Source organism: Mustela erminea, chromosome 7 (assembly GCF_009829155.1).
Source record: "Mustela erminea isolate mMusErm1 chromosome 7, mMusErm1.Pri, whole genome shotgun sequence".
Lineage (NCBI taxonomy): Eukaryota > Metazoa > Chordata > Mammalia > Carnivora > Mustelidae > Mustela > Mustela erminea.
This window is the reverse complement of record NC_045620.1, coordinates 75,935,010-75,961,728: the sequence shown is the minus strand read 5'-3', so window position 1 is coordinate 75,961,728 and position 26,719 is coordinate 75,935,010. Positions and strand designations below refer to the sequence as shown.

General features: G+C 39.0%; 1 long non-coding RNA gene across 1 annotated transcript in view; it reads left to right on the top strand.

Moving 5' to 3' along the window:
- LOC116595602 overlaps nt 1-24,486 on the top strand; it is a 63,005-nt gene extending 38,519 nt beyond the window's left edge. Inside the window, exon 4 of the long non-coding RNA XR_004287760.1 lies at nt 23,345-24,486. This is a non-coding gene — a long non-coding RNA (uncharacterized LOC116595602). The remainder of the gene's footprint in view (nt 1-23,344) is intronic.
- The last annotated feature ends 2,233 nt before the right edge of the window (nt 24,487-26,719 follow it).

The window sequence follows — 26,719 nt, the reverse complement described above, 5'->3', positions numbered from 1 at the left end:
TTACACCTCTGCTATTGTGATATGTTAGGTTTTCTTGCCAGAAATTGATGTTGGGTAGTAGGAAGTCAATTTGAGAACTAGTTATTCCCAGACTAAGAGGAAAAATCCTGAACTGTAAGCCAGAAAATAACCTACCTCTAATAGGAAGAGGGCTTCATATCAATCCTCAGGGCCGATTAGGGTCCATAAAGCTATGCAATTCTTCAAAGGTCATCTGTATCTTCCTGCTGGTTGAAATAACTACCACCCTCGCAAACATTAGAAAATTACCATTTCCAACTCTTGGTGACAATTTTTCAAAAAAGATAAATCCTTTTTTTCAAAAAGAAAGAAAATTACTGTAATTCAACAGGATAAGAGATCATTTTTAAATAGAAGAGCCCATACTGTCTCTCGGGAACTGTGTTTGTGGTCATGCAGGCATACACAGTAATTTCTGTAGATGTTTGCTATACTGTCCACCCATTCAGGCACTGTAGGAGCTTTTAGAAATGCCCTTGGCAAGGGCTTCATCACAGTGGAGTCAAATCAGAATGACTGGGCCTGGGGCCTAGGCATCACTATTTAAGAGCTGCCCAGCAGATTCTAATGTGCCGTTGGAGGTGAGAATCAGGAGTCCAACAGGAAGGCTGTGGATGGAGTGACAGAGAAACTGGCCGGAGCTGGAGTCCGAGCAAGAGCTGGGTGGGCCATTGTAAGGATGTGGGGTTTTACTGTGAATGACTTGAAAAGCATGGGGAGAGTTTTAATTAGAGGGGTAACAGGACTTGTTTATTAGGTCACATAGATCAAAGAGGATTTTCTCAGAACTTCATAATTTATACACTCTAAGGAAAAATATTTGTTGTGGGTTCCAAATAACTTCCTCAAAATTAAACTTCAGGAACATAGACCATGGGATATGCAGGTTCCTATCAAGAGGAGAGCTGAGATAAAAACAAAACAAAACAAAAAACTGTTTCTGAATTAGAAGCCCCAAATCCTTTTGGTGCCTGATTAGCTCTGTTACTGTTTTAAGAAAAAAACTGATCACGTATTTTTTTTTAGCCACATATAACCTGACTTAAAACAAAACAAAACAAAACAAAAAAACTTAAAAATTCTACAACTGCACCCTGGAGTAATTAGCATCAAAATAAGGGAAGGCTTTGGCATCTGTGTCAGTGAGACATTCGATATATTGTTGTTAGTTGGGGTTGGTGTATGACCTTCCAAATGGAAAGAGTACAACATGGTTCTCAGCCTTTTCGTAGGGAGGCTCTGTCTTGTTCATTATCAAAGACCTTGTTAGGGCTCCTGGGAGGGAAGTCCTTCCCTATGTCGCCAGCACCTACAGTGTGGCCCTTGTTACCCTTTCATTACCTATGCCTTGAAGACTACCTACATCAAAAAGTAGCCGACCCCTTTCCCAGAGGGAGAGAGCAAGCAGGCCGAGCTTATTGCTGGTCTGCTGTTCCACACCTTAGATATGTGCTCAATTTGGGATCCTGAGCTATTGCACTAAACCTGAACTCTATTCCTGCTCAGTGTAGTTGACCATGATCTCTTCATCCTCCAGCCTGCGTATTCTTGTCTGAGCACAGATTCTAACTCACTGAGGCTCGAAGCATTGCTTAAGTCAGACCTCACCTCCATGCCCAGATCTGGCTTTGCCCGTAGGAGCCACAGGGACCCTGTGCCTCCTACAGCCTTAGTTATTTGGGATCCCATGCAAAGGACATCCCAAGACTCCTTCTTTAGATCTTGCCTGATTCTTCCCTGACCATATGTCCCAGTATGTACTGCCCACCAACCTGTGTTGCCCCAAACTTGTACTGAGTGTTCTCTAAGCATCTCTGGCTTCCTCACCAGGTACAGACTGCCAGCCCCAAGCTATCCCAACACTACCTGGCTATGGTGTCTACCAGAATGACAGCAGTCTGGAGGTCTTGTGATTTCCCCACCGATTTCCTGGCTTTCCATACTGCCGGGACTGTCCCCAGACAAGCAAAGCTCTCCTCCTGAGCTCATTGCCCTGAACAACTCTTGACTGAGCTTTCTTAGTGCTAGAAATCAACATTTCAGTCCCTGCTCAAAAAGCGAGGCAGTATCATTAGACTGTTAACGATGTTGGCTCAGGAGGCTGACCGAACGTTTCAGTTGCTGCAGGAACTGTGAGGAAGCCCAACTTGACAGGAGGTTTTATTTATTCCATTACTGAGAACAAGTTAGCTAGATGAACCACCCTTCTACCTTCAAAGGGTTTTATTGTCCTCTGCATCTGAATGTATGTAGCAAGGAATGTGGGCAGACTCAAATCAGCTAGTAAAAGTTCCATCAGCCACCAAGAAGGCCCCTGAAGTCACGGACAAAGTCAGAGCAGCCAGAGGCATCCTAGCAGCACCCCCATACAACCTACAAAGTGGCCCTAGTCTCACAGTGTCTGTCCTCTATGTATATCCAGATTAGAACTTTTGTGTCCCTCCCCAGGCTGGACTCCTGGAGGATAAACAGTTAATTGAATGCCCAGAAAGGCCATCTTTGTCTTCCTTTGCCAAATACTACTCTTAAGTAAATGATTAATTAATTTAAAAAATCAAAGCTGAAACAACAACAAAACAAAACAAAATGAAAAAGGCTTCTGTGTCCAGTGATGATTGCGAGGTCTCAGGAAGTCTACAGCTGCCCATCCTATCCAAGCCAGAGCTGTCTTCCATTAAGGTGGAGCAAGGTTAAAGAAATCTTTCCTAGTTACAGACTCAATCCGATATCATCTGGAGCCCCTCAAGATCAGTCGTCTTGCCAGGTTACTGTCTAGTCTATTCTTCCAAGTTATCTTTGAAGTCCAAACTTCTCCTTACACACACACTTTCTTTTGGGAGGTTATGGCATTATTTAATACACAGTCTCAAAAGCTGTCACACGTGCATCCCATACTCCACTAGAAGTGAACATGATGGTCTGGAAGGGGTAAGAATGGAGAAGGTTCCAAGCTCAGTCAACATACTTGACCAAGAAACCCTGGTTTCAAGTAATCCCCATAATATACAGCTACTTTTCATGTTTCATTCAACAAGTAGTTAAAACCAGTTGAGGTACCAGGTTTTGTATGGGAATGCAGTGGTAAAACTATCTCTATCCTGGTAGAATAGTTGGTTTTAAGCCAAACATGTAAATATCACCGTTGAAAATATAGACAATTAAATGCTATGAGCAAAAGATGGGGAGATCTCATCTAGACAGAAGGTGAGGTCATGATTTAAAGAATGGGTAGAAGTTGTGGGAACAGCACGGTGAATCTTGGGAGAAGGGAAGGGTTTGACCAACTCTGGAAACAGATAACTTCTCCCATGTGGATGTCTGACATTCTTTTCAGTTGGTATTGACATACCAGGAGGATCTCTCCAGCAAAACCCTTGGGAGACACTAGAAAAAATGACCCTCTACTTTTTAGTTCTGTCATAGACTCTCTTTTAAAGAGATGCCCTTAGCCTATACAATGCCCCAAAGATTACTGAGTTGTCTTTCCTTACTATCATTTTTCCCTGTCTACAGGCAAACTAACTCTATTTCCAAGCTCAAATAATCCAGAGAACTAAAGAGTTTTTATTCTATGATTTTTCTGGGGTGAAAGGAAATGAAAACAGGAAATATGTCATCTAAAGAGCAACATTCCTGAACTCTAATAATTATTAGGACTTCAACTTCTGTAGGTGCTTCACTCTGACCCTTTTCCCTTTTAAATCATCACACTCACTTTATCACAGTCCTGGTTAAGGTCATTTGGTTCCAATAGCCCATAAAGCCTTGGGCCAGGCTAGAACAGTTGTTCTCAAATTATAGTCTCTGAGCTATATCACCAGGGAACTTGTTAAAAATGCTAATTCTTGGGCCCCATCCCAAATCTATTAAATTAGAAACTCTGTGTATCCCAGCAGTCTTTTAACAAGTCTTTAGACAATTCTGCTGCATGCTCAAGTTTGATAACCACTGGCCTATTTTGGAACTTTTACCCACCTTCATGAATCCCTCTTTTCCCACCTAATTCCTTGTAGCAGTTTGCAATTAAAGATGATATTCCCATAGTCAACTATCCCAGCCACCATGTCCCAGTCCCAAGGGTTTACAAAGCTTGTTGTAATTCTATACTAGGTACTCCAAGTAGCCCATAGAAGGCTAGAATCATGATCTGTGGACAAACAGACTTCTGTTACTTTGAATAAATGACATTACATAAAGATCATACTGTGTATGTGCAACAATCGAATCTTGAGGGACCAAGTCCTGTTCTTCACTTATTTTTATCTCCTTATCACATTCCTTCTAGCTCACAAATGACACAGTACCAACTAATTTCCCAGTTACTGCAGGAGGTGTTAACTTCCTTCCCTAATCTGTCAAATCTACCTGCAAAAACCAAACCTATACCCAAGAGGGAGCATGAGATCTACAAGGAAATATCATGATGGGCTGACTTTTCAGGTCCTTCTGGGGCTTCTTCTCCAAGAGAGGTCTTCAGGTTCCCCAGGACTATTCTGTTTACAAGTCCTTTAGTTTTACTTAAATACTCTCTATGAAAAGCATATAAACCTTAAGGAAATACCTGTTAAACAATAGAGATGATATATTTGATCATAGGTAAGAACTCTAGAAAGAGAATAAATAATAAGCTGAATTATTTTAAAGTATTCCAAAATTTCGTCATTGGTAGAATTAAAATATGGTGAAACCTTAACTCTCAGGTCTACTTTGTATTCAGATAAATGAAGACAGTCAGACAAAAATCAATGGACTTTCTAGTCTCCATTCCATGGTCTCTTCTTTTCCACTTTTTTGTTTCTTCTTTTCTACTTCCAAATCCCTTATCCAGTCATTTCCAACCCTTCTTGTCCAAGATAGCCCTGTAAACCAAAAATTCCATTAGGTAGAAGGGTAGATTTTCTAAGTAATACTAGAGCCCTTCATTCATTCTATATTTGGTGGAATTTTAGAGACTAATAGAATTTTCTGGTGAGATCATCAAAAACTGACCTGCAAAATGATCAATATGGTAGGAAGCCAGTGACATTCTTTGAGTTGTACATCTGACCACTATGTTCTTCTTGGTGTCCTATGCCTCTTATATCTACTAATTCTAATTCTAACCTTATCATTTCAGTGAGCTAGAATTCTAGAAAAACTTAAAAACATGATAAACTTATCTTAAGCATGTGCATACGATTTATCCTAATCAGTGAATCTGAAATTAAATGTTCACCGGGTTGTTTCATTCAAATCTACCTTAAGATTTTTACATTTTAAAAATTATCATTAAAAAATAGGGAAAAGTGGCTTAAGGAAAGCTATTTTTAAAATATCCTCTCTAAAACATACTTACCCACACTTGTTTGCTATGAAATATATGATTATACTACAATAGTCTTATACACATCATGTTCACAATGTCTCTCAAAATATGGTGAAACCTTAATGTTCAGGTCTACATGGTATTCAGATAAATACAGACAGACACACAGTTAAATTCCCAGTCTCATTAGTGGGAAATAACTCATTAGTGTGATGTTGGATCGATTTTACCACATGACAGGATTACTTAGTTGCAAATTTTATATGTAGGAACAAAGTTGTTGCATTTGGAGATAAATACCTTATATAATTATTACAGAGTTTTTGATGTCGCAGATACTGCATCAGGAACTGATTGGATAAGAATGGGTCACCATCAGTTCCTAATGCATTGCCTTCAGCATCTAAACAAGCCTCAGTGAACACTTCATGTTAGATGTGCTAGGATGTGTTTATGGTTATACAGTAAAAGAAGCGCTCTTAATTTAACCATGAAGAGAATGTTTCTAGAAGATATGGTCCCCAAATGCTAAAACACCTATCATTAGCCTACACTCTTACAAATTTACCACTGAAACCAAAGAAGTCAATCTAGTCCTATGTTTGTGCCTATAACACACTGGTACTTTCCTTGCTAAATATAATACTAAACAAAGCAAACTAAAGTTGCTGATCATTTTTAGAACTTGGGAAAAATTAATAGACAATTTTTGGATTTTCCTTATCTTCGTTTTTTGTTTCTTTTTTAACTTAAGGGCTTACAGGGGTTAAATAGGTATTGCTATATGAATAGGGATTATTCCCACCATTACTGCTAAAATAAATATTATAAGAAAAAAAGACTACAAAGTAATTACTATAAAAGACAACCTATTAGTTAAATTCTACTTTCAGCTAACCCAAAGTCATTTGTACTTCCAGCATTTTCTAGTTGAAGGGTCCAGGCATTTTGACAAGCTAGATCATTTTACTTCGCTTACTAATTGACTTATCAAACATTTGCTGAACACCTATTGTATGGAAGCTACTATCCTAGGCATTTGTGATATAGGAGTGATAGGACTGAGCAAAATCACTATCCTAATGTCACTTACATACTAGTGAAGTGAGTAGACTAACAATTGATTTATGATATTCTGTGTGAAATCAAAAGTTTCCAGAAGAATAACAGTCTTAAAATACACAGGCTTTAACATGGATCGAACAATATTGTATACACGCAACAATACAACTTCTGTGGATACATTCCTGTTAAATAAATTTCATAAGCAATCTAATGTTATTTACCATATACTATAGGTTATATTATATATAAATATGTAATATAAATGTGTGTGTGTTTGTGTGTGTATAATATACTTTATACACTCAGCTGAATATGTTCCCCAAAGGGAGAAAAAGTTACTATGCAGGATCTCTGAATCATTCCTATAGGTAATGTGAGGCTTAAATTTAATGTTTATTAAATTTAAAAACAATCCAAATATGGCCATACAACCCAGTACCAGTGGAGTGGTACAATAAAAGGAACATAGACTAATGACCATAAGTAATTATAAAATAATCCCTAATTCTAGTCATATCTGACAAAGAACTTTAAAGGAAGAGAAATTCATAAGCTTCAGCAGTACTTCTAGGAATCTCCTCTCTTATTCTTAATGCCCCCACAAATTGCTCTGGAGCCTCTGAATCTCAATTCTCCAACAGTTGCCAATTGCAAGACCCCAGCCCTCCTGGCTTTTTGTATCTTCTTTCCCCTTCTTTCCTCCATCTCCTGGGTTCTCCCTCTGCCTCCCCTTTTCACCCTGCCATCTCCCACTTCCCTCTCACTCTCAAGACCCTACAGAGTCAGATCCATGGATTCTCTTCCAGTTCCTTCCATTCTTCTTTGCTTGTCATACCCAGCTACTCCATTCCCTACCACTCACATAGTTAGCTCTCTCACTTCAAGTCTCTTCAAGAACACCTTCCCCAGCTACTGTATTTAAAATAGCACCCCTAGGGGCCTCTGGCTGGCTAAGCTGGAAGAACATGTGACTTTTGATCTCAGGGTTGTGAGTTTGAGCCCCACATTTAGTGTACAGATTACTTAAATAAATAAATAAACTTAAAAACAATAAGATAGCACCTCTCATTTCCAGCAGGCTCTATCCTCATACCCAGTTTGATTTTTCTTCATAGTATCTATCACTACTTGATATCTGGTGTACTTTGTTTGTTTGTTTGTTTGTTTGGATTTTTTTAATTCTCTGTTTTCCTTATCAGAATGTAGATAGCTTGAGGACTGGGCCTGTGTAGTATTCAGTGTGGTGTCTCTAGAATCTAGATTTCCCAGCATATGGTGGACTTAGTAATTATTTGAGTAAATGAGGTTTTTGTACAGGAAATCATCATTTTAATTCTTCTTTACAGAATAATAATGTATACTTAAATATGAAATTTTAGAAAGACTCCTGATTAGGTCTTCAGGCTTTTCTCTATCCCCAGTCTCTCCTTGCGTAGGGGAGGCTGGGAGGTTTTAGAATTAAGTCTTATATCTTTAAATACTATCCATATGCTAATGAATCACATATTCATATCTCTAGTCCTAATAGTTCCCTGAGCTCCAGACCAATATATACAACTCTTGGACTGATTGGATAGAATGGGATCCTTAGAGTTGGAATAGGGGCAGATGAGAAGTCCCTGATGAACCTGGGGATATTGAACTTCTAAATCTGAGACATTTGCTAGTGAAAGTGGTCTCTCCACCTCCTCCCTCATCCTTCTGACTAGAGGGGATTAACCCTGCACTGCTTGAGAAAACTGCAATGATCTCTACTGTGGTAGTATCCATGCAAGACAATGCTGAGTCTCCTCAGGAGCTCCCCACACCCACCCTCTTTGATTCTAGACCTGTAAGAAGACACAGTCCCAGCACTCAGCAGTCCCTTAAAGGTGAGGTACAATGTGTCCCATCAAGATGTATCTATACTCCAGAAGAACTACTTGAGTTCTCTAACTTATATGGACAAATCCAAAGAATAGTTATGAGAATGGATTATAAGAGTGTAGAATAATGTTTTAAGGAACATAAAGTTGAATCAGGCCAACTTTATTGATATGAATTCACTAAATAGAGATTTCAATCTAATGTTACAGAATGGATAGTTAGAAAGGGCCCGAACAGTTTGGTTGGTTGGCTAAAACATGCACCGAAAAGTGGTCTACAATGGTTGAGTTAGAAATGACAGACTTATCTTGGTTTAATGTAAAGGAAGGGTTCAAAGACTTAGGGAGATTGGAATGTTAGAGTGGATTTGTCATTTAAGACCTACTCACCTACCCTGGGAGGGTACAGAAGACCTATAAATTCATGAGGGAACCCTAGATCCTTGAAGAGCTCTTCTCAATATATCAGATCTTATAGTGGGAACTGCTGTCACTGCACTGGGGGGACCTAAATATGAGGGGAATAATTGGATCCTGGGTTATGGCAGCTGCCAAAGGCAAGGAAGGCATAGTTCCCATAAGAGACAGCAGATTCAGAGGGGCAGTCAGAATAGTCTAACTCATGTAGAGCATGGTATTGGCTAATCAATCATGGTGTCTCTAGAAATAAAATACTTAGGAAGCCTACTAAATTCTTATCTGTATAAGCAGAAAAGTTCTAGGTCAAGGGAACAAAAGTCTAATCTGAACCATATAAAAAGACTACTCTCAATCAATTCCCACACTTGAGCCAGTTTACAGACCCAGAACTGCTTAAGTGAAGGGAAGCTGGATCCGCTTGAGGAGGGACCCTAGTCCATTGTCAAAATTTAATACTTTTTATCTTTCTCCCAACCATTCCCAAAGAGGCCTACAGACTTTTAGCAGGGTAACTATGCCCTGGGGAAAGGAAATAATCAGACCTTTGAAGACTACAGATATAGACTCTAAACTAACACTAATTCCAAAAGAACCAAAATGTTACTGTGGTCCACAAATCAGAGTTGGGGCTTATAGAAGTCAGGTGTTCCAAGGAGTTTTTGCTCAGGTCTGTCTCACAGTGGGCCCAGTGTGTACTTGGACCCACCCTGTGGTTATTTCTCATTTTTCAGAATACAGAATTAGAGTAGATATACTCAGAAACAGGCAGAATTCTCACACTGGTTCCCTGATCATAACTGGCTACCATGGTAGGAAAAGTTAGTAGTAGCCATTAGAAATATATCTACCAAGGGGTTCCTGGGTGGCTCAGTTGGTTAGGCATCTGACTCTTGATTTCAGCCCAGGTCATGATCTCAGCATTGTGAGATGAGCCCTGCATCTGGCTCTATGCTTAAAATTCTCTCTCTTCCTCTCCTTCCACCACCCCCTTTAGAAAAAAAAAGAAAGAACCATATCTATCTAGGAAAAATAGTGAACCAAAAGCAATGGCTCACACCTTGAGGAATTAAAGTGATTAGTACCTTCATGAAGGATCTAATAGAAGCCAAGAGTGGTGATTTCTACCACATCCCCATTCATTCTGCTAATTTGGCCTTTGCAAAAGATAAAAGGATCTAGAAGAATGACTGGATTGTTGTAAGCTTAATCAAGTTGCACCAGATGTGGTTTCACTGCTTGAGAAAATTAGCATATCCCTCAGTACCTAGTATGCAGATACTGATATGGCAAATGCTTTTTTCTCCATACCTGTCAATGAGAATCACCAGAAACACTTTTCTTTCAGTTTACTTCACTGTCCTACCTCAGAGGTATATCAACTGTCCAGTCCTATGACATATTCAGTTCACAGAAATTTAGATCCCCTTTACCTCCACAAGATATCAGACTGGTTCATTACATTGAAGATATTATGTTGATATCTACTAAATGAATGATTACCTAGTAAATGAAAGGTAGCAAGTGCTCTAGCCTATTTGGTAAGACATTAGCTAGTCAGAAGTTAGAAAATAAATCTGAAGAAAATTCAAGGACCTTTTACCTCAGTGAAATTTCTAGGTATTCACTGATATAGAGCACAACAAAAAAGTTCTTCTAAGGTGAAGGACTTGTATCTGGGCCCTCTTACAACCAATGCAGAGACACAATTCCTAGTGGGCCTCTTTGTATTTTGGAGTCAACACATCCTCTTTTGGATGTGGTACCCAAGCCCACTTACCAAGTATTTGAATAAGCTGCTCATTTTGAGTAGGGACCAGAACAAGAGAAGGCTCTGTAATAGGACAAGCCCATTGTGCAAGCTCTTCTCCCACTTGGGCCATATGGTTCACAGATCCAATGGTGCCTGAAGTGTCAGTGGCAGATAAGTATGTTATTTGGAGCCTTTGGCATATCCCTATAAGTGAGTCACAGTGCAGGCCCTTCGGACTTTGGTTCAAAGCCCTACCAAGCTCCCCAAATAACTATTCTCCTTCGAGTAAAACATCTTGGCCTGTGATTGGACCTTGGTAGAAACTGACGCTCTACCATGGATGACTAAGTTACCACGTGACCTGAGATAACTCATGAAAACTGAGTGTTAATCTGATCCAGCAAGCCATAAAGTTGGACATGCTCAATAGCACTCTGTTATCATACATAAAAGGTATATATATATGTGTGATCTGGCCTAAGCAGGCCCTAAAGACACAAGCAAATTATATGAAGTGGCCCAAATGCCCATGGTCCCCCTTCCTGCTACAGACTTTTCTCTCCTGCATAGCCTCATGGAGAGTTCCTATAACCAGTTAACAGGGGACAAAAAAGACTCAGGTCCGGTTTACAGATTATTATGTATGATATGCACGCATCACCCAAAGGTGGACTATTGTAACACTGCAGTCTGGGACATTTTGAAGGATAGCAAGGAAGGGAAATCTTCCCAGTGGTCAGAACCTGACTGTTCACTTTGCTTGGAAGAAGAAAAGGCCAGAAATATAAATATATTGGTTCATCATCTGTGGCCAATGATTTGGCTGGATGGTCAAGGATTTGGAAGGAATATTAGAAAATTGGTAGCCGAGAAATTTGGGGAAGAGGTATGAGAATAGACCTATCTGAATGGGCAAAAAAACCATGAAACATTTGTGTCACATATGAATATTCACCAAAGGGTGACCTCAGCAGAGGAGGATTTTAATAATCAAGTGGATAAGATACCCATTCTGTGGATATCAGTCAACCTCTTTCTCCAGCCACTCTCATTATCACCCAACGGGCTCATAAACAAAGTAGCCATGGTGTAAAGGATGGAGGGTTTGCATGGGCTCGGCAATATGGATTTCTTTTTTTTTTTTTTTTAAGATTTTATTTATTTATTTGAGAGAGAGAGAGGGAGAAGCAGGCTCCCCACTGAGCAGAGAGCCCGATGTGGGGCCTAGGTTCCAGGACCCTAGGATCATGACCTGAGCTGAAGGCAGAGGCTTTAACCCACTGAGCCACCCAGGCACCCCATGCAATATGGATTTCTATTGATCATGGCCAGCCTCACTACTGCTGATTACCCAATCTGCCAGCAGTAGAGTGCCACTGAGTTCTAAGTATGTCACTATTCCTTAGGGTGATCAACCAGCATCTGGTGACAGATTGATTATATTGGATTATTACCATTGTGAAAGGAGCAGCTTTCTCTTCCTGCTGGAATAGACATTTACTCTGGATATAGATTTGCCGTCCCCGCATGCATAGCGTCTGCCAAAACTACCATCTATGGGGGCTTAGAATGCTTTATTCACCATCATGTTACCCCACACAGCATTTTTTCTGAGCAAGGGACTCATTTCACAGAAAAAGAAGTATAGCAATGGACCCATGCTCATGGAATTAAGTGGTTTACTATGTTCCACACAATCCCAAAGTGGTTTTCCTGACAGAATAGTGCAATGACCTTTTGAAGATTCAGTTACCTCAGCTGGTAATACCATGTAGGACTGGAGCAAGGCTCTCCAGAAGGCTGTATGCACTCTAAATCGGCATCCATATATGGTCTTGTTTCTCCCATAGCCAGGATTCTCCAGTCCAGGAATCAAGGGGTGGAAATGGGAGTGGTAGCACTCACTATCACCCCTAACAACCCAGTAGCAGAAGTTTTGTTTCCTGTTCCCATGACCTTATGCTCTGCTGGCCTAGAGGTCTTTGTTCCAAAGGGAGGAATGCTTCCATCAAGAGACACAACAATGATTTCCATTGAATTGGAAGTGAAGACTGTTGCCCAGCCACTTGAACTTCTCTTGCCTCTGTATCAAGAGGCAAGGAAGAGAATTACTGGGCTGGCTGGGGTGATTGATCAAGGAGAAATTGGGTTGCTACTCCACAATGAAGGAAAGGAAGAATATATCTGGAATACAAGATATCCCTTCCTATGTCTTTTAGTATTACTGCACCCCAAGTTAATGGAAAACTACAACAATGATCTAGGCAAGACTATCAATGTCTCAGACCCTTTAGGTAAGAAGGTTTGGCTCATTCCACCAGGTAAAGAACCATGACCAGCTGAGGTGCTTCTTGAAGGCAGAAAATACAGAATGGGTGGTAGAAGAAGGTAGTTATAAATATGAGCTTAACCACATAATCAGCTATAGAAATGAACATAGCAATTGTCATGAGAATTTCCTCCTTATTTTCTTATGAGTATGTTTGTGTATGTGTATTCACATATACATATATGCTTTCTATTTACAAAATACACATATATTTTTGTTTTCTCTTTTGTTCCTTTATCACGTAACATAAGAAGTATTGCTAATTTTACATCGTAACACCCAAGTTATAGGATATCAAGAAGAGTAAACTTTACTCAAAGGCCTACTTCTTCTGGGGAAGGGGTTTGTGCTTTTTGGGTTATATGCAGGATAGCTCTGTCACGTTAGATGAAATGATAACCTTGTTATTGTATTTATCTGGAGATTAAGTATGGTTTAAGGAGATGCTCATGGGTGGCCACACTGACAAAGGGTGAACTGTGATAGTTTTCTGTGTCAACTTGACTGGGCTACAGAATGCCTACTTAATGGTTAAGAGAGAAGACTCTAGAGTCAGAATGCTCCACTACTTACTGAGTGTGATTTGGCAAGTGGCTTGACTTCTTATGCCTCAGTTTTCCCATCTGCAAAATGTAAATGATAACCTCATGAGGAGGTTATGAAGATAAGAGGAGAATATGTATTTAAGCGCTTAAGGCAGTGTGTGGGATAAAATAAGGACTCAAATGTTAGCCATTAGTATAATAATCATTCATTTATTACTATTGCTGTGTTTATGTGTTTCTCAAATACATTCTCTCCCTAGATAGCTGGAGTAATTGTTAAAAATACAGGGGGCATGACTTGGGCTTATTGTGGTAATAATTTTGCAATATATACAAATATTGAATCATTACATTTTACACTAATACATGTGTCAATTATACCTCAATTTTTTTTTAAAGATTTTATTTATTTATTTGACAGAGAGAGATCACGAGTAGGCAGAGAGGCAGGCAGAGAGAGAGAGGAGGAAGCAGGCTCCTGCTGAGCAGAGAGCCTGATGCGGGACTCGATCCCAGGACCCCGAGATCATGACCTGAGCCGAAGGCAGCGGCTTAACCCACTGAGCCACCCAGGCGCCCTATACCTCAATTTTTAAAATGCAGAATATAATTCAAGTATATGTAATGATGTCATTGCCCTGGGCTATCTAGAGATGAGGCTTGACTACAACTTAGAGAAGCTCCATACACATATGAACAATAGATACTCTGAAAACGAGGAAAGCACATGACTCCCTTGCCCGAAATCCTCAATTTCCCATTAAATTTGCGATATAATAAAAACTGTTTATTGCTGCCTACTGTCTGCCTTCCCCATTTTATGCCATACAAAAACTCAGGTACCTATCATAGTTGCCGCAAAACTTCCTATAATCATTGTACTGATGCTGAGTCTGATGTTAATTCAGTTTACACCTACCTCAAACCTAAATTGTAAAATTAGTCACCACCAGTACTCTTCAAAAGAGGTAGCAGAAAAAAGGAAGGAAAGGAAACAACTTTTGTTCAAATATAGTTCTGTTAAGCTGAGCACTAAGTTTCCTTGGGGCTTTTTAAACCACTGCACCAACATGCACTTCTTTGTACTGTCCAAGGTTATTGGCCTCAATTACCAAGGGAAAATTGCGTGGCTGCTACACAATAGCGGCAAGGAAGACTATGTCTGGAACACAGGGGATTTGCTGTAACACACCACAGTACTCCCAAGCACAGAAACACTGGTCAGTAGAGATAGCAGTGATGCAATAAAGACAAGATCACCAAGGCCTTGTGTCCTGTAGGCACCAACATTTGATTCACACCACCTGATAAAAATTCCTGACCAGCCAAGGTTCTGGCAGAGGGTAAGGACTAGAACTGATGTTATGATTATCAACATAGGCCTATGACCAGTTATAGAAACCAGAACTGCAACAACCTCCAATTTCACAGAATTATGACTTGGTTCCCTGGTGGAAGTGGATATGAAGAAGTGGATACTTTATTGGATCTTAGGATCTCTGATCCCACCCAGCCCAAGGCTTGAAGTAGAAGAAATAATTCCTTAAACGGAATATTAAGTAAAATGGTAAGAGAGGCAATTCTCGTCCCCATTCCTCAAACATGAAGAGTGCAGTGCCCAGTAGATTAAACAACCTGCTCTAGAATGTTCTTTCTTCAATCTTTACACAGCCTGCTTCTTATTTCCAGACTCAGGTCAAATGTGAACTCTTCAAAGAGTTCTTCCATGACCACCTGTTGTGTAAAATCATGCATTCTTCCCACTTTTACACACACATTTGCTCTATGGTAGGTTTTATTTCCTTCTTAGCACTCTGAAATTATTTGTATCTCCTTGTTGATTCTATTTCTTCTTAACTCCAAGAAGCCTGTGACTTTATCTTATTTTTTCAATACCTAGAACAGTGCCTGGTACATAGAAGATATTCCAAAAATACTTTTGAATAACATAAGGACTGATAGCCTCTAAGAACGTAAGGCAAGAGGGAACCACATGCCAAAGTTCAAGTTTAAGCCAGAAGATTCCTAGAGAAGGAGTACTTTCACTACAAGGAGAAACTCAAAAGTATATTTCTAGAACTAATGTTCTAAGACATTATTTGTACTCTATCTTAAAGTGACAATGATGGCATATGGAATCAGAAGAGAAATAGTTAAGTAATGCTTAACTATTATGGGGACAAAAAAATATGCATTTGGGGGAGAAAGAGCACCAGATGTGACCCATGTTGGCTCTAGTGTAGCCTCTCTTTAAAAGAAGTAAAATGCAGTTTAGAACATGTAGTGTGATAAGGACTTGCTTGCATTAGAAGGACTGTGAAGAAATTTGTGAGGTCCATGGGAAGGACTGTGTCCTACTCCTCTATATCGTGCCATCACTTAGCAAAGCTCCTGGCCATAAGAATGGAAGGTAGAAGAGTTTGAGAAACTTTGTGAAATGCTTTTGTATCCACATCACAGAAGTGAAGTCAGGCCACACCCAGCAACTAAGTGCACCCGTGGAAAATGCACCATCTCATTTCCTTAGGAGGAGAGTGACAAAGCACAATGCTGTAACTTCTCATCCATTTGACTAAACAGTCCCAATCTCATTCTGCTTATTGGGACCAGAGACATAGAGCAGACGTGTCTGTTCCCCATTATTAACTCACTGAACTGGACGTAGGAATAATTTGGGAATGGGGACCATGGCCCGTATCACATCAATCACAGATTATAAAACAACAACACAGACACATGCAAGTACCTGAGTCTATAAATCATAGGCCCTCCGAGAACCCACATGACATCCCATGTGCTGGATGGTATTTCTGAAAGCTCTGAGAAAGCTGAAAATCATACACAGGCAATCACGTCCCTGCTGAATACACATCTGAGGAACTGTGCATGCATTGTTTACTCCATCAACTTTATGGAATAAATCACACAAAACAAATTAGTTTCAGATGGTAGGATATGAATAGCTGATGTACAGTATAAAGGAAAGTGAACTCCCACTTTTGACCCAACTACTTCCCATCTCAAGCATCTCAGAATCCAGATGAAATTCATTTTTGAAAACGTAATGGAGATCAGAAAGTTAATAATTGGTGAGGATTACAGGTTTCAAAAAAAATTTATGAGTCTTGTTAACTCATTATGTTGTCTCATGATTTTTAGTTATTGTATGAGAAACCATAGGTAATACTGAACCCATCTTCTCTCCTTTCCTTCATTATGCATAATAATCAAAAATAAATCTCTTTATAGGGCATCTGGGTGGCTCAGTCAGTTAAGCATCCAACTCTTGATTTGGGCTCAGGTCATGGTCTCAGTGTTGTGAGATCGAGCCCCAAGTTGAGCTCCATGTGGAGCCTGCTTAAGATTCTCTCTCCCTTTCCCTTGGCCCTTGCCCCTGCTCACACTCACTCTTGCTCTCTTTCTCTCTCTCTCTCTAAAAACAAATAAACAAATTAATCTCTCTGTGACATTTCCTACCTGTACAGAAATTCCATAATAGATATGACTCAACACACACTTAAATACCTCACTGCATACCATACTGGGACAATTTTTTATATTCCTAGAAGAGGCATAATATCTTCCCACTCCCACCACCAATCTTTTTTCTTTTTAACTAGCACTGTAAAATTGACTTATTTTAATGTATACTTCTATGAATTTTTCTACATATATAGAGACATGGAACCACCACTGCTGATCGGAACAATTCTATCACCCTCCAAATTCCCTGGTGCTACTAATTTATAAACTACCGACAGTCCACTGATCTGTCCTCTGTCACTATGGTTTTATCTTTTCAAGAACGTCATATAATTTTTGTTATGTAACATGTCACTCATCAGAAATGCTTTTGAGATTCGTCCAAATTGTTCCTTGTCTTGATAATTTACTCCTTTTCGCTGCAGAGGAGTATTTCGTTGTATGACTGTATCACAGTTTGTTTATCCATTCGCTCACTGAAGGATACTTCAGTTACTCCCAGTTTGGGCAGTTATGAATACAACTTCTAGAAGCATCCAAGTACAAGATTTCTCTTGGGTAAATACCCAAGAGTAGAATTACTGAGTCACATGGTACATATATGTTTGACTTAATAAGAAACTGCCCAACTTTTTCAATAATGGCTATACACAATGTCTTTTCTCATAAGTAAAATAATAAAAACTATTAAAGGTGACCCCCAACTAGCTTGTTCATTTATGTCTATGAATTTTACTACATATACAGGTGATTCCAACAGTATTATTCACCACGATAAAATATTGTCCTTAAAAAATCCGAAGCATCTGTCTTCTTTTCTTTTCACTTTTAAAACTTCAATCATATTTTCAATACTTTAACATGATGTTTTAATCAAAATTAGATGCTTGAAAACTGTAGCAATGTAAAGCCTGAGGAATCTACTTATAAACGAGGAAATTTTAATGAGAGAAGGAGAACTGAGGAAAGTTTTCATCACAGCTAAGTTTGAGCAATTTAACCCAATGTCATATGCATGAAGTCCAATTTTCAATTCACAAAGAAGACTCCCCCTCCCTTCCTCCAAAAACTTCCACCCTAGGCTAATTACAAAAGAAGAAAACGGAATATGAGCTCCAGCCAGAAAAGATTCACAGCTGCCACTCTTTAGTTGCTACTTTAATGGAAAACACATGTGCAAGATACCACCCAGGAGACAACTGCGCTCTGACAAAAGGACCGTCACCAGAAAATGAGCCACGTGAGAGGACTTATTCTCTTGGATAGGTTGAACCCAGAAAGAAGGTTGATAGTCTTGTTGTTCTTATATAAATATGTGCTGGTCCAAAGATGAAATGCTGGGATAGAATTTAATCTGTGGCAACAAAGTTGAAAGGCAATGATGTGATTTAGTCTTTCACACTTCTCACCTCACCCACATACCCTGCAATTGTTTTATCCTCAGATTTGAGGAGTTTTTGGCGAAGTTAACATGAGGAGAAATCCTGCAAAGGAATTGGAAGCAAGGGCATAATGACGAATGCAATTAATAAATAATACCATTTATACTCATTGGTTCCTCTTATTACAGGTAGACAGCACTGTTCCAAGTGCTGTACACATAGTAATACAGATATATATCTATATTACTGTGTATAAATTAGGGAGATAGATACATATCTAATTAGGGAGATAGATCCATATCTATCTCCCTAATTTTTCAGGGTAGGGATTATGTCCACTGCATTAGGTTAGGTTGCCATAACAAAATACATTAAATGGCTTAAATAACAAGAATCTCTCACAGTTCTGAAAAAGAATGAGGTCAAGGTGCCAGCCATTAGAATCTTGATGAGGGCTCTCTTTCTGGTTTTCAGATGGCCACCTTCTTGCTATGTCCTCACAGATGGAGAAAGAGAGAGAGAGAGGAAGCAAGCTCTCTGGTCTCATAAGACTAATCCCATATGAGGCCCCCACCCTCTTGACTTCTCCTAATTATCTTCTAAGCCCTATCTCTAAATATCATCACATTGGGGCTATGGCTTCAACATATGGATTTGGGGGGAATACAGTTGAGACCATACCATCCACTTTACAAATAAATGACATTTTGAGAAGTTATGGAGTTTACAGTGGATCATTCAATGAGCAATCAGTCAGGCCTTGAACTTGAATCCATGGCTGTCCAACTCCAGGGAATAATATCTACTATTTATTCACTGCCCAGTAAGTGCTGGCTTACTCTACACAATATCTCTGATTTTCATAGAAAATCTTGAAAGTCATTACTCTTCCCATTTAGAGATATGGAAACTCTGGCCCAACTGAAACCTTCTGAACCTTATTTATTACACATAACACATCCTAGCAGTTCTTAAAGTATAGTTCTCAGAGCAGCATCATTGTCATATTTATGTGGAAACAAAATAGAAACACAAATTCTTAGACCAAACAGAAAACCTACTCAATCCGAAATCCTGGGAGTGGTGTCCACAATGTGTGTTTTAACATCCTTTCTAGGTGATTCTGGGCCATACTGAAGTTGAAAACCATTTATTCCATAAATTTATTGGAAGAGTTAATACATTCAAAACTCAATAATAGGTGGTATAACTGAGATTCAAATACAAGTCCCTTTGGTGCTAAAGCCTGTGGCCTTTTGCTAAACTATACTGCACCATCCCAACATTACCAAAGGAAGACCCTGAAGATAGAACACATTTTAAGTAAAGTGTGGCTATACAGCATAATTCTGAATTCTGCTTTGCCACCATAATGCTAATCAGTTCTCCTACCTACAATAATGTGATATGGGGAAATATCTAAAATATAGCCCCTGGGAATTGATAATGATGCATTCCACTGATCAAAAAACACCTTATGGTATGAACTAGGAAACAAAGCTTTGTGAAATTTTAATTTGGGCCTGTCAATTTTTTATCCCATCTAGTGAAAATGAAAAATAACCTAGTATAGAGAAAAAGTGTAGAACAAAGTTACTTCTTCAACAAAGCAAATTTCACCCCTTTGATTTATTTTTAAAAGTCATGTTTAATTCATCTAATCAACCACTGCTTTATCCCCATCGAATTACTATATAGTTACACCATTTTTCCCTGTAAGGAACAAGACCATTTTGAAAGTCTGGGTAATTTACAGTAAGATATAAAAGTCTGACTATACTAGACATGGCTAATTTTCAGAGAGTGGTGAATAAAGGTACTTGTTCTCACACCAAGGGCCTTTTAAAATCATTTGCAAAGTCAGAGCATTTTGAAACAAGTTATTTCTTTTTTTTTTTTTTTTTTGGAAAATGTTTATACCCTCATTTATTTATTTATTTATTTATTAAATTAATTTTTTATTTTTTATAAACATATATTTTTATCCTCAGGGGTACAGGTCTGTGAATCACCAGGTTTACACACTTCACAGCACTCACCAAAGCACATACCCTCCCCAATGTCCATAATCCCACCCCCTTCTCCCAAACCCCCTCCCCCCAGCAACCCTCAGTTTGTTTTGTGAGATTAAGAGTCACTTATGGTTTGTCTCCCTCCCAATCCCATCTTGTTTCATTGATTCTTCTCCTACCCACTTAAGCCCCCATGTTGCATCATCAAAAGAACTGAAACAAGTTATTTCTAATACAAATATGATCACCTACACCTATGATCAATATCAGCTCTAACAGATATTATTATATTAAAAATATTAATGAGCATTGCTAGTCACTGCTGTGTTTTACAGGTAGTAAAGCTCATTTGATCATCACAAACATGTGAAGCTAGTTCTCAACTTATTCCCATTTCACAGGTGAGGGGATTGGGAGGGAGAGAGGTTTAGTAACTTGCCAGATTAAGCCCATTAAAGAGCATTTGAGGGACATTCATTCAGACATGGATGCTTGACTCAGGATGGAGGGGCTCTGTGTTGCTCTGCATCTGGATTAGCTCCAAAGGCCCATCTGTGAGGCCGCCTGACCCCTGGGGTGGGAAAGTGTGGCCTTCGTAGCCCTGGCACTCCATCTGGACAGAGTGAAGAAGAGCTGCCGTGTGACGGTGCAGGAGATCTGACAGTTCCTTCACTCTAGTGAGAGATCAAAGTGATCAAGGGACAGAATGGGAACCACAGTTCTATTGGCCTGCTTGTTTTCCATTTGATTCTTGAAAACAGACCTATTAATCATTTAGTTTGTGGTTTTTGTAATTTTACTGACTTCTAACTCATTTGAGTCAATGAGGCAAGGATTAGCATGGTCTGTGGATGTTCAAACCTCTCGTATGGAAGAGAAATTGAAATCCTTTAAAAACACATTACCAGCCAGCAGAAAGATGTTCGTGTTTTCCTGCTTCAGAGTTATAGATGGATGTGACTTAAGTCCTAATTGGGAAAGACTTCATGTGTTTTATAATAGCAGATATCCTTTTAAGTAAACTTCCCATACTTTTTTATTCCATCTACCAAAAACAAAAGCAGTTTTCAGCAGAGCATGTGGAGGTGAAAAGGGCTTTCCGAAGATACTGTTGTGATTTTTTTTATTCTGTCCTGATTTGGGAAGTTCATGGAGCCCAAGTTCATTGTGTGCAGCTGACAGGAAGTTTGCTTGATGGCTATTGCCTTTCACACCCCTGCTCTCTTTATCTAAACAGACAGATTTTCCACTTTCTTTTCTTCCTCCCTACTTCCTTCCCTTCACAACACTTCCACTCTGACCTCCACTCTGATTTTATTCCCTGACACCAGAAGGATCCCTGCTGGAAAGGGAGGTAAAAGTTCTTTAACGTCCAGGGGCTTTTGGTGCAGTAATTCATTAATCATTTGTCACCACAGGTCGAGTTCAGACTCTTCAAAACTCCGTGGGTTGAGATCTTCCTATTTTGAGTCCCTCTTTCTTTCTTTGTACACCTTTGAGCTCATTGAATATACTGGCAGCTCCATAGAGAGGGAAGACCCAGTCCTGTCCCTTAAGGAGCTCATGCTTGCCTGGGGGAGAGGTGGGTGGGTTTATGGGTAACAACAGTCCCCCTAGTTCATCTGGACCCAAGCAGATTCATTTAGAAGGCAATTTCTCTTAGAACGCTTTATGAAGAATTTCAAGCCAGGCATCCGATTCACAAATCTCCTTGGGTCAAGATGAATGGTAAGGTCTCTGATATAAAATGATGAGCTTTAGAATCAGATCCACTTAAATCCAAATCCCAGCTCTGCCTTGGACAAGCCACTGAATCTCACAGAGTTTCAGTTCTCGGTATTATAAAATGGGAATGAAATTCATCTCAAGAGTCTGCATGAAGATTAAATGAGAAAATGTCATACAAAGTACCTGGCATAACTCCGAGTACACAATAAAGGCTTGTTTCCCTTTTCATTTTTCCTCCTCTCTTCCCAGACCTCACAGGAAGAGGGGTGTGGCCTCTTTAATGAGAGGACATGAAAGAAGTACTAATAATATTAAACACTTCAATATCACCTGCTACATCCAAGGCATTATTCTAAGCACTTACACATTTTAACTCATTTGATTCTTCCCCCCAAACCCTCTGAGATATGCACTATCATCTCCATTTCATAGATAAGGAAACTCAGGCTCAGAGATGCTAAGTAACCTGCCAAGGTCACACACACTGTGATTCATGCCTGGTGTATCTAGCTCTTAACCATCATGCTGTCAGGAAGCAGATCATGAGAAAGGAGCTAAAGGCCTCTGCAATCTGAGTATACAACTTGGTAGTCCTCAGGTAATGGGCTCTGTATGGTTGGCAGTATTTTAACAATCAGGAGAGTCCACATTAGAGCCTACCCTTATGACTTCTCTCAAAAAGGTTTGGAAGATCTTGGGGTGCCTGGGTGGCTCAGTCAGTTGAACAGCCCACTCTTGATTCCAGCGCAGGTCGTGATCTCAGGATCATGGGATTAACCCCATGATGGGCTCTGTGCTCAGAGCAGAGTCTACTTGTCCCTCTCCCTCCCCCTGCTTTCTCTCTCTCTCTCTCTCAAATAAATAAACTCTTTTTTAAACAAAAATTGGAAAATTTGGCAATATGCAGCCCACATCCTGGTAGCAATAAGCCACGGACTGATGACTGCTCTCTAGACTAAACATGTGTTCTCCTATTCGGCACAGTCACCAGTGTTCACACTGGTATTAGGTAGCCTCTGCTTCACTTCTGACCTGCACATGTATTTGAACATGTGATCCAGAATGAGGCAGTGCTCTAAATAGAGCCTTGTCCATAAAGACACAGGAACAATGTTCAATATGTTTGAATGACATGAAGGAACAAATGAATGCAGGAAAGAAGTCTGAGTAAAAAACAATCAACAACTACATTAAAATCACAACCACTTATATGGTGGACCAGCTTTCAAGCCATATGTGCAAGATTTGTAAACCCCTGCCGTTCATCTCCATATTTCCACACCTAAACAAAAAGCAAAAAATGCAGGTTTCCTTTTAGGCCATGAGGTGAAGAACCATTTGCTTTCAATGTTAAAAACATAACTTGATAAGGTAGCTTAAATTTTTAGGTACTACTTAATTCAAGCAACAACTTCTAAACCATCTTTTTCTTCTTTTAGCTCTTAAGCTTTGGTGATTTGCATGATCTTGGAGAACTGACAGATATATAGCAAAACTCTCCTAGAAACCTGGAAAATATGGGAAGTGGAAGTCATGGAACCTTCTCTGTATAAGTCTGTGAGTGAAGAGGAATCACTTCAATTTACAAGGAAAAAAACGGAGACCAAAAAGTTATCCAAGAACACACAGCCAACTGACCCAGCATATTCTGAACACATAGTCTGTGTTCTTTCTAAGACTTCATATCACCTTCCGCAGAGCCTATCAACCTAAAAATCCTGTTTAAAGCAGTGCTCTACAAATGGCATCACCATTTGTACCAAAATGATATCACACACCCTGTATTTAAAAGTCTTCCTTACAGATATATCTTTGCCCAAAAGGGAGTTCTAATATTACTCACCAATGACCCTGTCTTTGTAACATCTGAATTGTTTTTTTTCTTACCTTCTCAATTTTATTAGACCCAGTTTTATTTAACTGAGATCAAAATAAACTCAACTTTTTATCAGTTTATAATCATTTTATTTTATTATGAACCTGCAGTAATGCTTATTGTATTTACAGATCACTAAGTGAAATTTTAAAAACCATTTTCCTCCTCTAATCTCTCCTATCCTGCTTTCTTAGAAGTACACAAAGCATTTCAACCACTCCCAAATTCCCTCTTGATACCCTTAATGATTCTGAAATATTTTGTTATTCCCCAAACACCGCCCTAAAGACAAATCATTGGACTCCAGGATCTTTACACTGCCAAGTTGAGTAGAGTTCAAATGTTCTATCTAACCAGACTCTAACTTAACAAAGACACATATAGTAGATGATGTGTAAGATATTCCGAAAATACCAAGGCAACAGGAAAAAAAAAAAAAAAAAACCTCTGTCATGAAGAGTTCCTCTCAGAATGTCTTGTAATCTGAAATAATTATCTCTATCAGGACACTGTAACCTGGTCATAGTACATATGTGTATATCCTTACAAAAAATAACATAAGGCAACTTTGATTTTACTAATGTGTAGCTTAAGATTTCTCACATCCAAAACAATTAGTATTTCAAAACTTATGGTAATTTCTCTAAACATCAGAGCATGCACAAGGACTTCAAGAGGGAAAAAAAAATAAAGAAAATAATCTTACCCTGATAAAATAAAAATTTTAAATAAAATTATGAATCACTTAAAATACAGTCTTGCTTTTTAATTAACCATTCCACAGTATGGCATAAATGTGAAACCAGGACACAGAAAAGGCATTTTCCAAAAAGATACAGAACCTATTAGAAGTTCCTTCTTTCTATGTTAAAAAAAAAAAAAAAGCCCATGAAAGAATAGTTTTCAGAATGACCAAAGCATAACCAAGCACCTCTTCCATTAGAAGCTTCACCAAAAGGCACATTTTTTTCCTTACCTTGAACTTTTTATTCCAGAACCAGTCCTTTCTCAAGTTTACTGGGAATTGTGGTAAGCTTTGAGCCAATCTCACTTAGTAGGTCGATAGAAGCATTTAAAGTTTAAGGCAGGTCCTCTTATTATTTTCAGAGCCATATAAACATAAAAGGAAACTATACGAAAATACATTAAAATGATGGAATATATTTTTTTGCGAAGAAGAAGCTCATTGAAGACAAGGATACTCCTATTTTCCATCACTGTTGTATTATTTCCACCTAGAATAAGGCACAGCACATAGAATATACTTAATAAATTTAGTACTTACATGAATAAACTGAAAAATTAACTCAGAAGACCAATGGGGCAGTTCTACAAACCTCTCTGAAGCCCTGAAATTTTCAAAGGTTTCATCATATAGTTTGCCCACTGCTCTTCAGTTCACTAACCATGAAGCCACTTAACTTGAAAGAAATCCCAGGGACTAAAAAATAGCTTGCCATGTTCATCAACTCACATTTTTACAGAGTTTTAGAGCTAATGAGGATATTGGAAGCTGCCTTTGAACTCTTCTGTTTTACATATGAGGACACAAGTCCAAGCTCTCAGGTTAAGGGACTTAGCCTTGATTATCCAGCTGACAGGTACCAAAGCCCTTCTCGTTAATCTTACATCTATCTCTGCAATTCCCCCAAAAAGTACTGGTAGACTTGAGGAGTTCATCTTTAATAGCCTCCCAGGAATCACCCATGACTTCCACTTGAGGAATGGTGGAGGGGCCACAATTTTAATATAATCTACCAATAACCAGGGGTTTTGCTTAACCTGAAAATATATGTTGACCGATTTGCAGGGTCTTGCTTTGGGGCAAAGATCTGTGGTGCCCATCTGAAAACCTGAAATCTTTTAATGCTCTTACATTATTTCATGAATAGCTCAAGTGTTGGGGGGTGGGGCAGATATTATTTCCTGCAAGTATTGAGACAGAGGCAAAAACCTCCAATTTGGCCACAAGAGGGCAGCTACAACATTTCCTCCTTGATCTTTGCAGTTCCAAACCAGGACAAACTGGACATTTCAGGGCCCAGCCAGCCATAGATCACTGATAGCACCTTTCAACCGAATCCTCAGTAGGTCACAGAACATTCTCTCATGGTGTTGTTTCTTGCGACTTTTGTTTTGTTTTGCTTTTAAACAAATTATTTTCTAACTTCTTTCCAGATCTAGAGAGCCCTCTTTTAGAACTTTGTGCCAAAATGACCGTCTACAAAGATCTTTGGAGACCAATAAATCGTTAGGCTAATTTGGAAACCCACAGAAGAGGTTTTATTTTAATTATGTTTGACCCCAGATAAAAATAAAAACAGTAATAATCATCTGAATTTTCTACACTTAATAAAGCTTGTCCTAAGTGCTTTACAGGATTTGCCAAATATTTGCCTCATCTCATAGCCTTCATTCGTCATTTTCATTTTTGTGATATCCTGAAATCTTTCAAGTCAAATTTATTGTGGAATTTTATCACTGAGTTAAACAGTGGGAGGTCTGCAAACAAAAAGCAGAGATTAGTGATAGCTAAATTCCGTATCCTTACAGTTCTACAAAAAAACATAAAGTCAAATTTATTTCACTTTTTTATATGAATAGAGTTGGGAGTTAATTTGAGAAGTAAATGTTAGGTGGTTGTTGTGTGTGTGTCCTCACTAACAATTACTGATAGCTAGTTTGGATGTTTACTACTTTGAATTTGTACACAGATATGTATTTCTTTCAAGTTTTTTTGTGGGGCTTTCCCTAATCATCCTATTTTAAAATGCAACCCCTCCCAATTCCCACATATCCTGTCTCCATTCCCTGCTGTATTTTTCTGTCTTGCATTTATCAACATCTGACATACTTTATATTTTACTTGGTTTCTATAAAGTTTCTCCTCAAACACCCTCTCCCCAACTAGGGCACAGCCCAATGACAAAGGAAATTA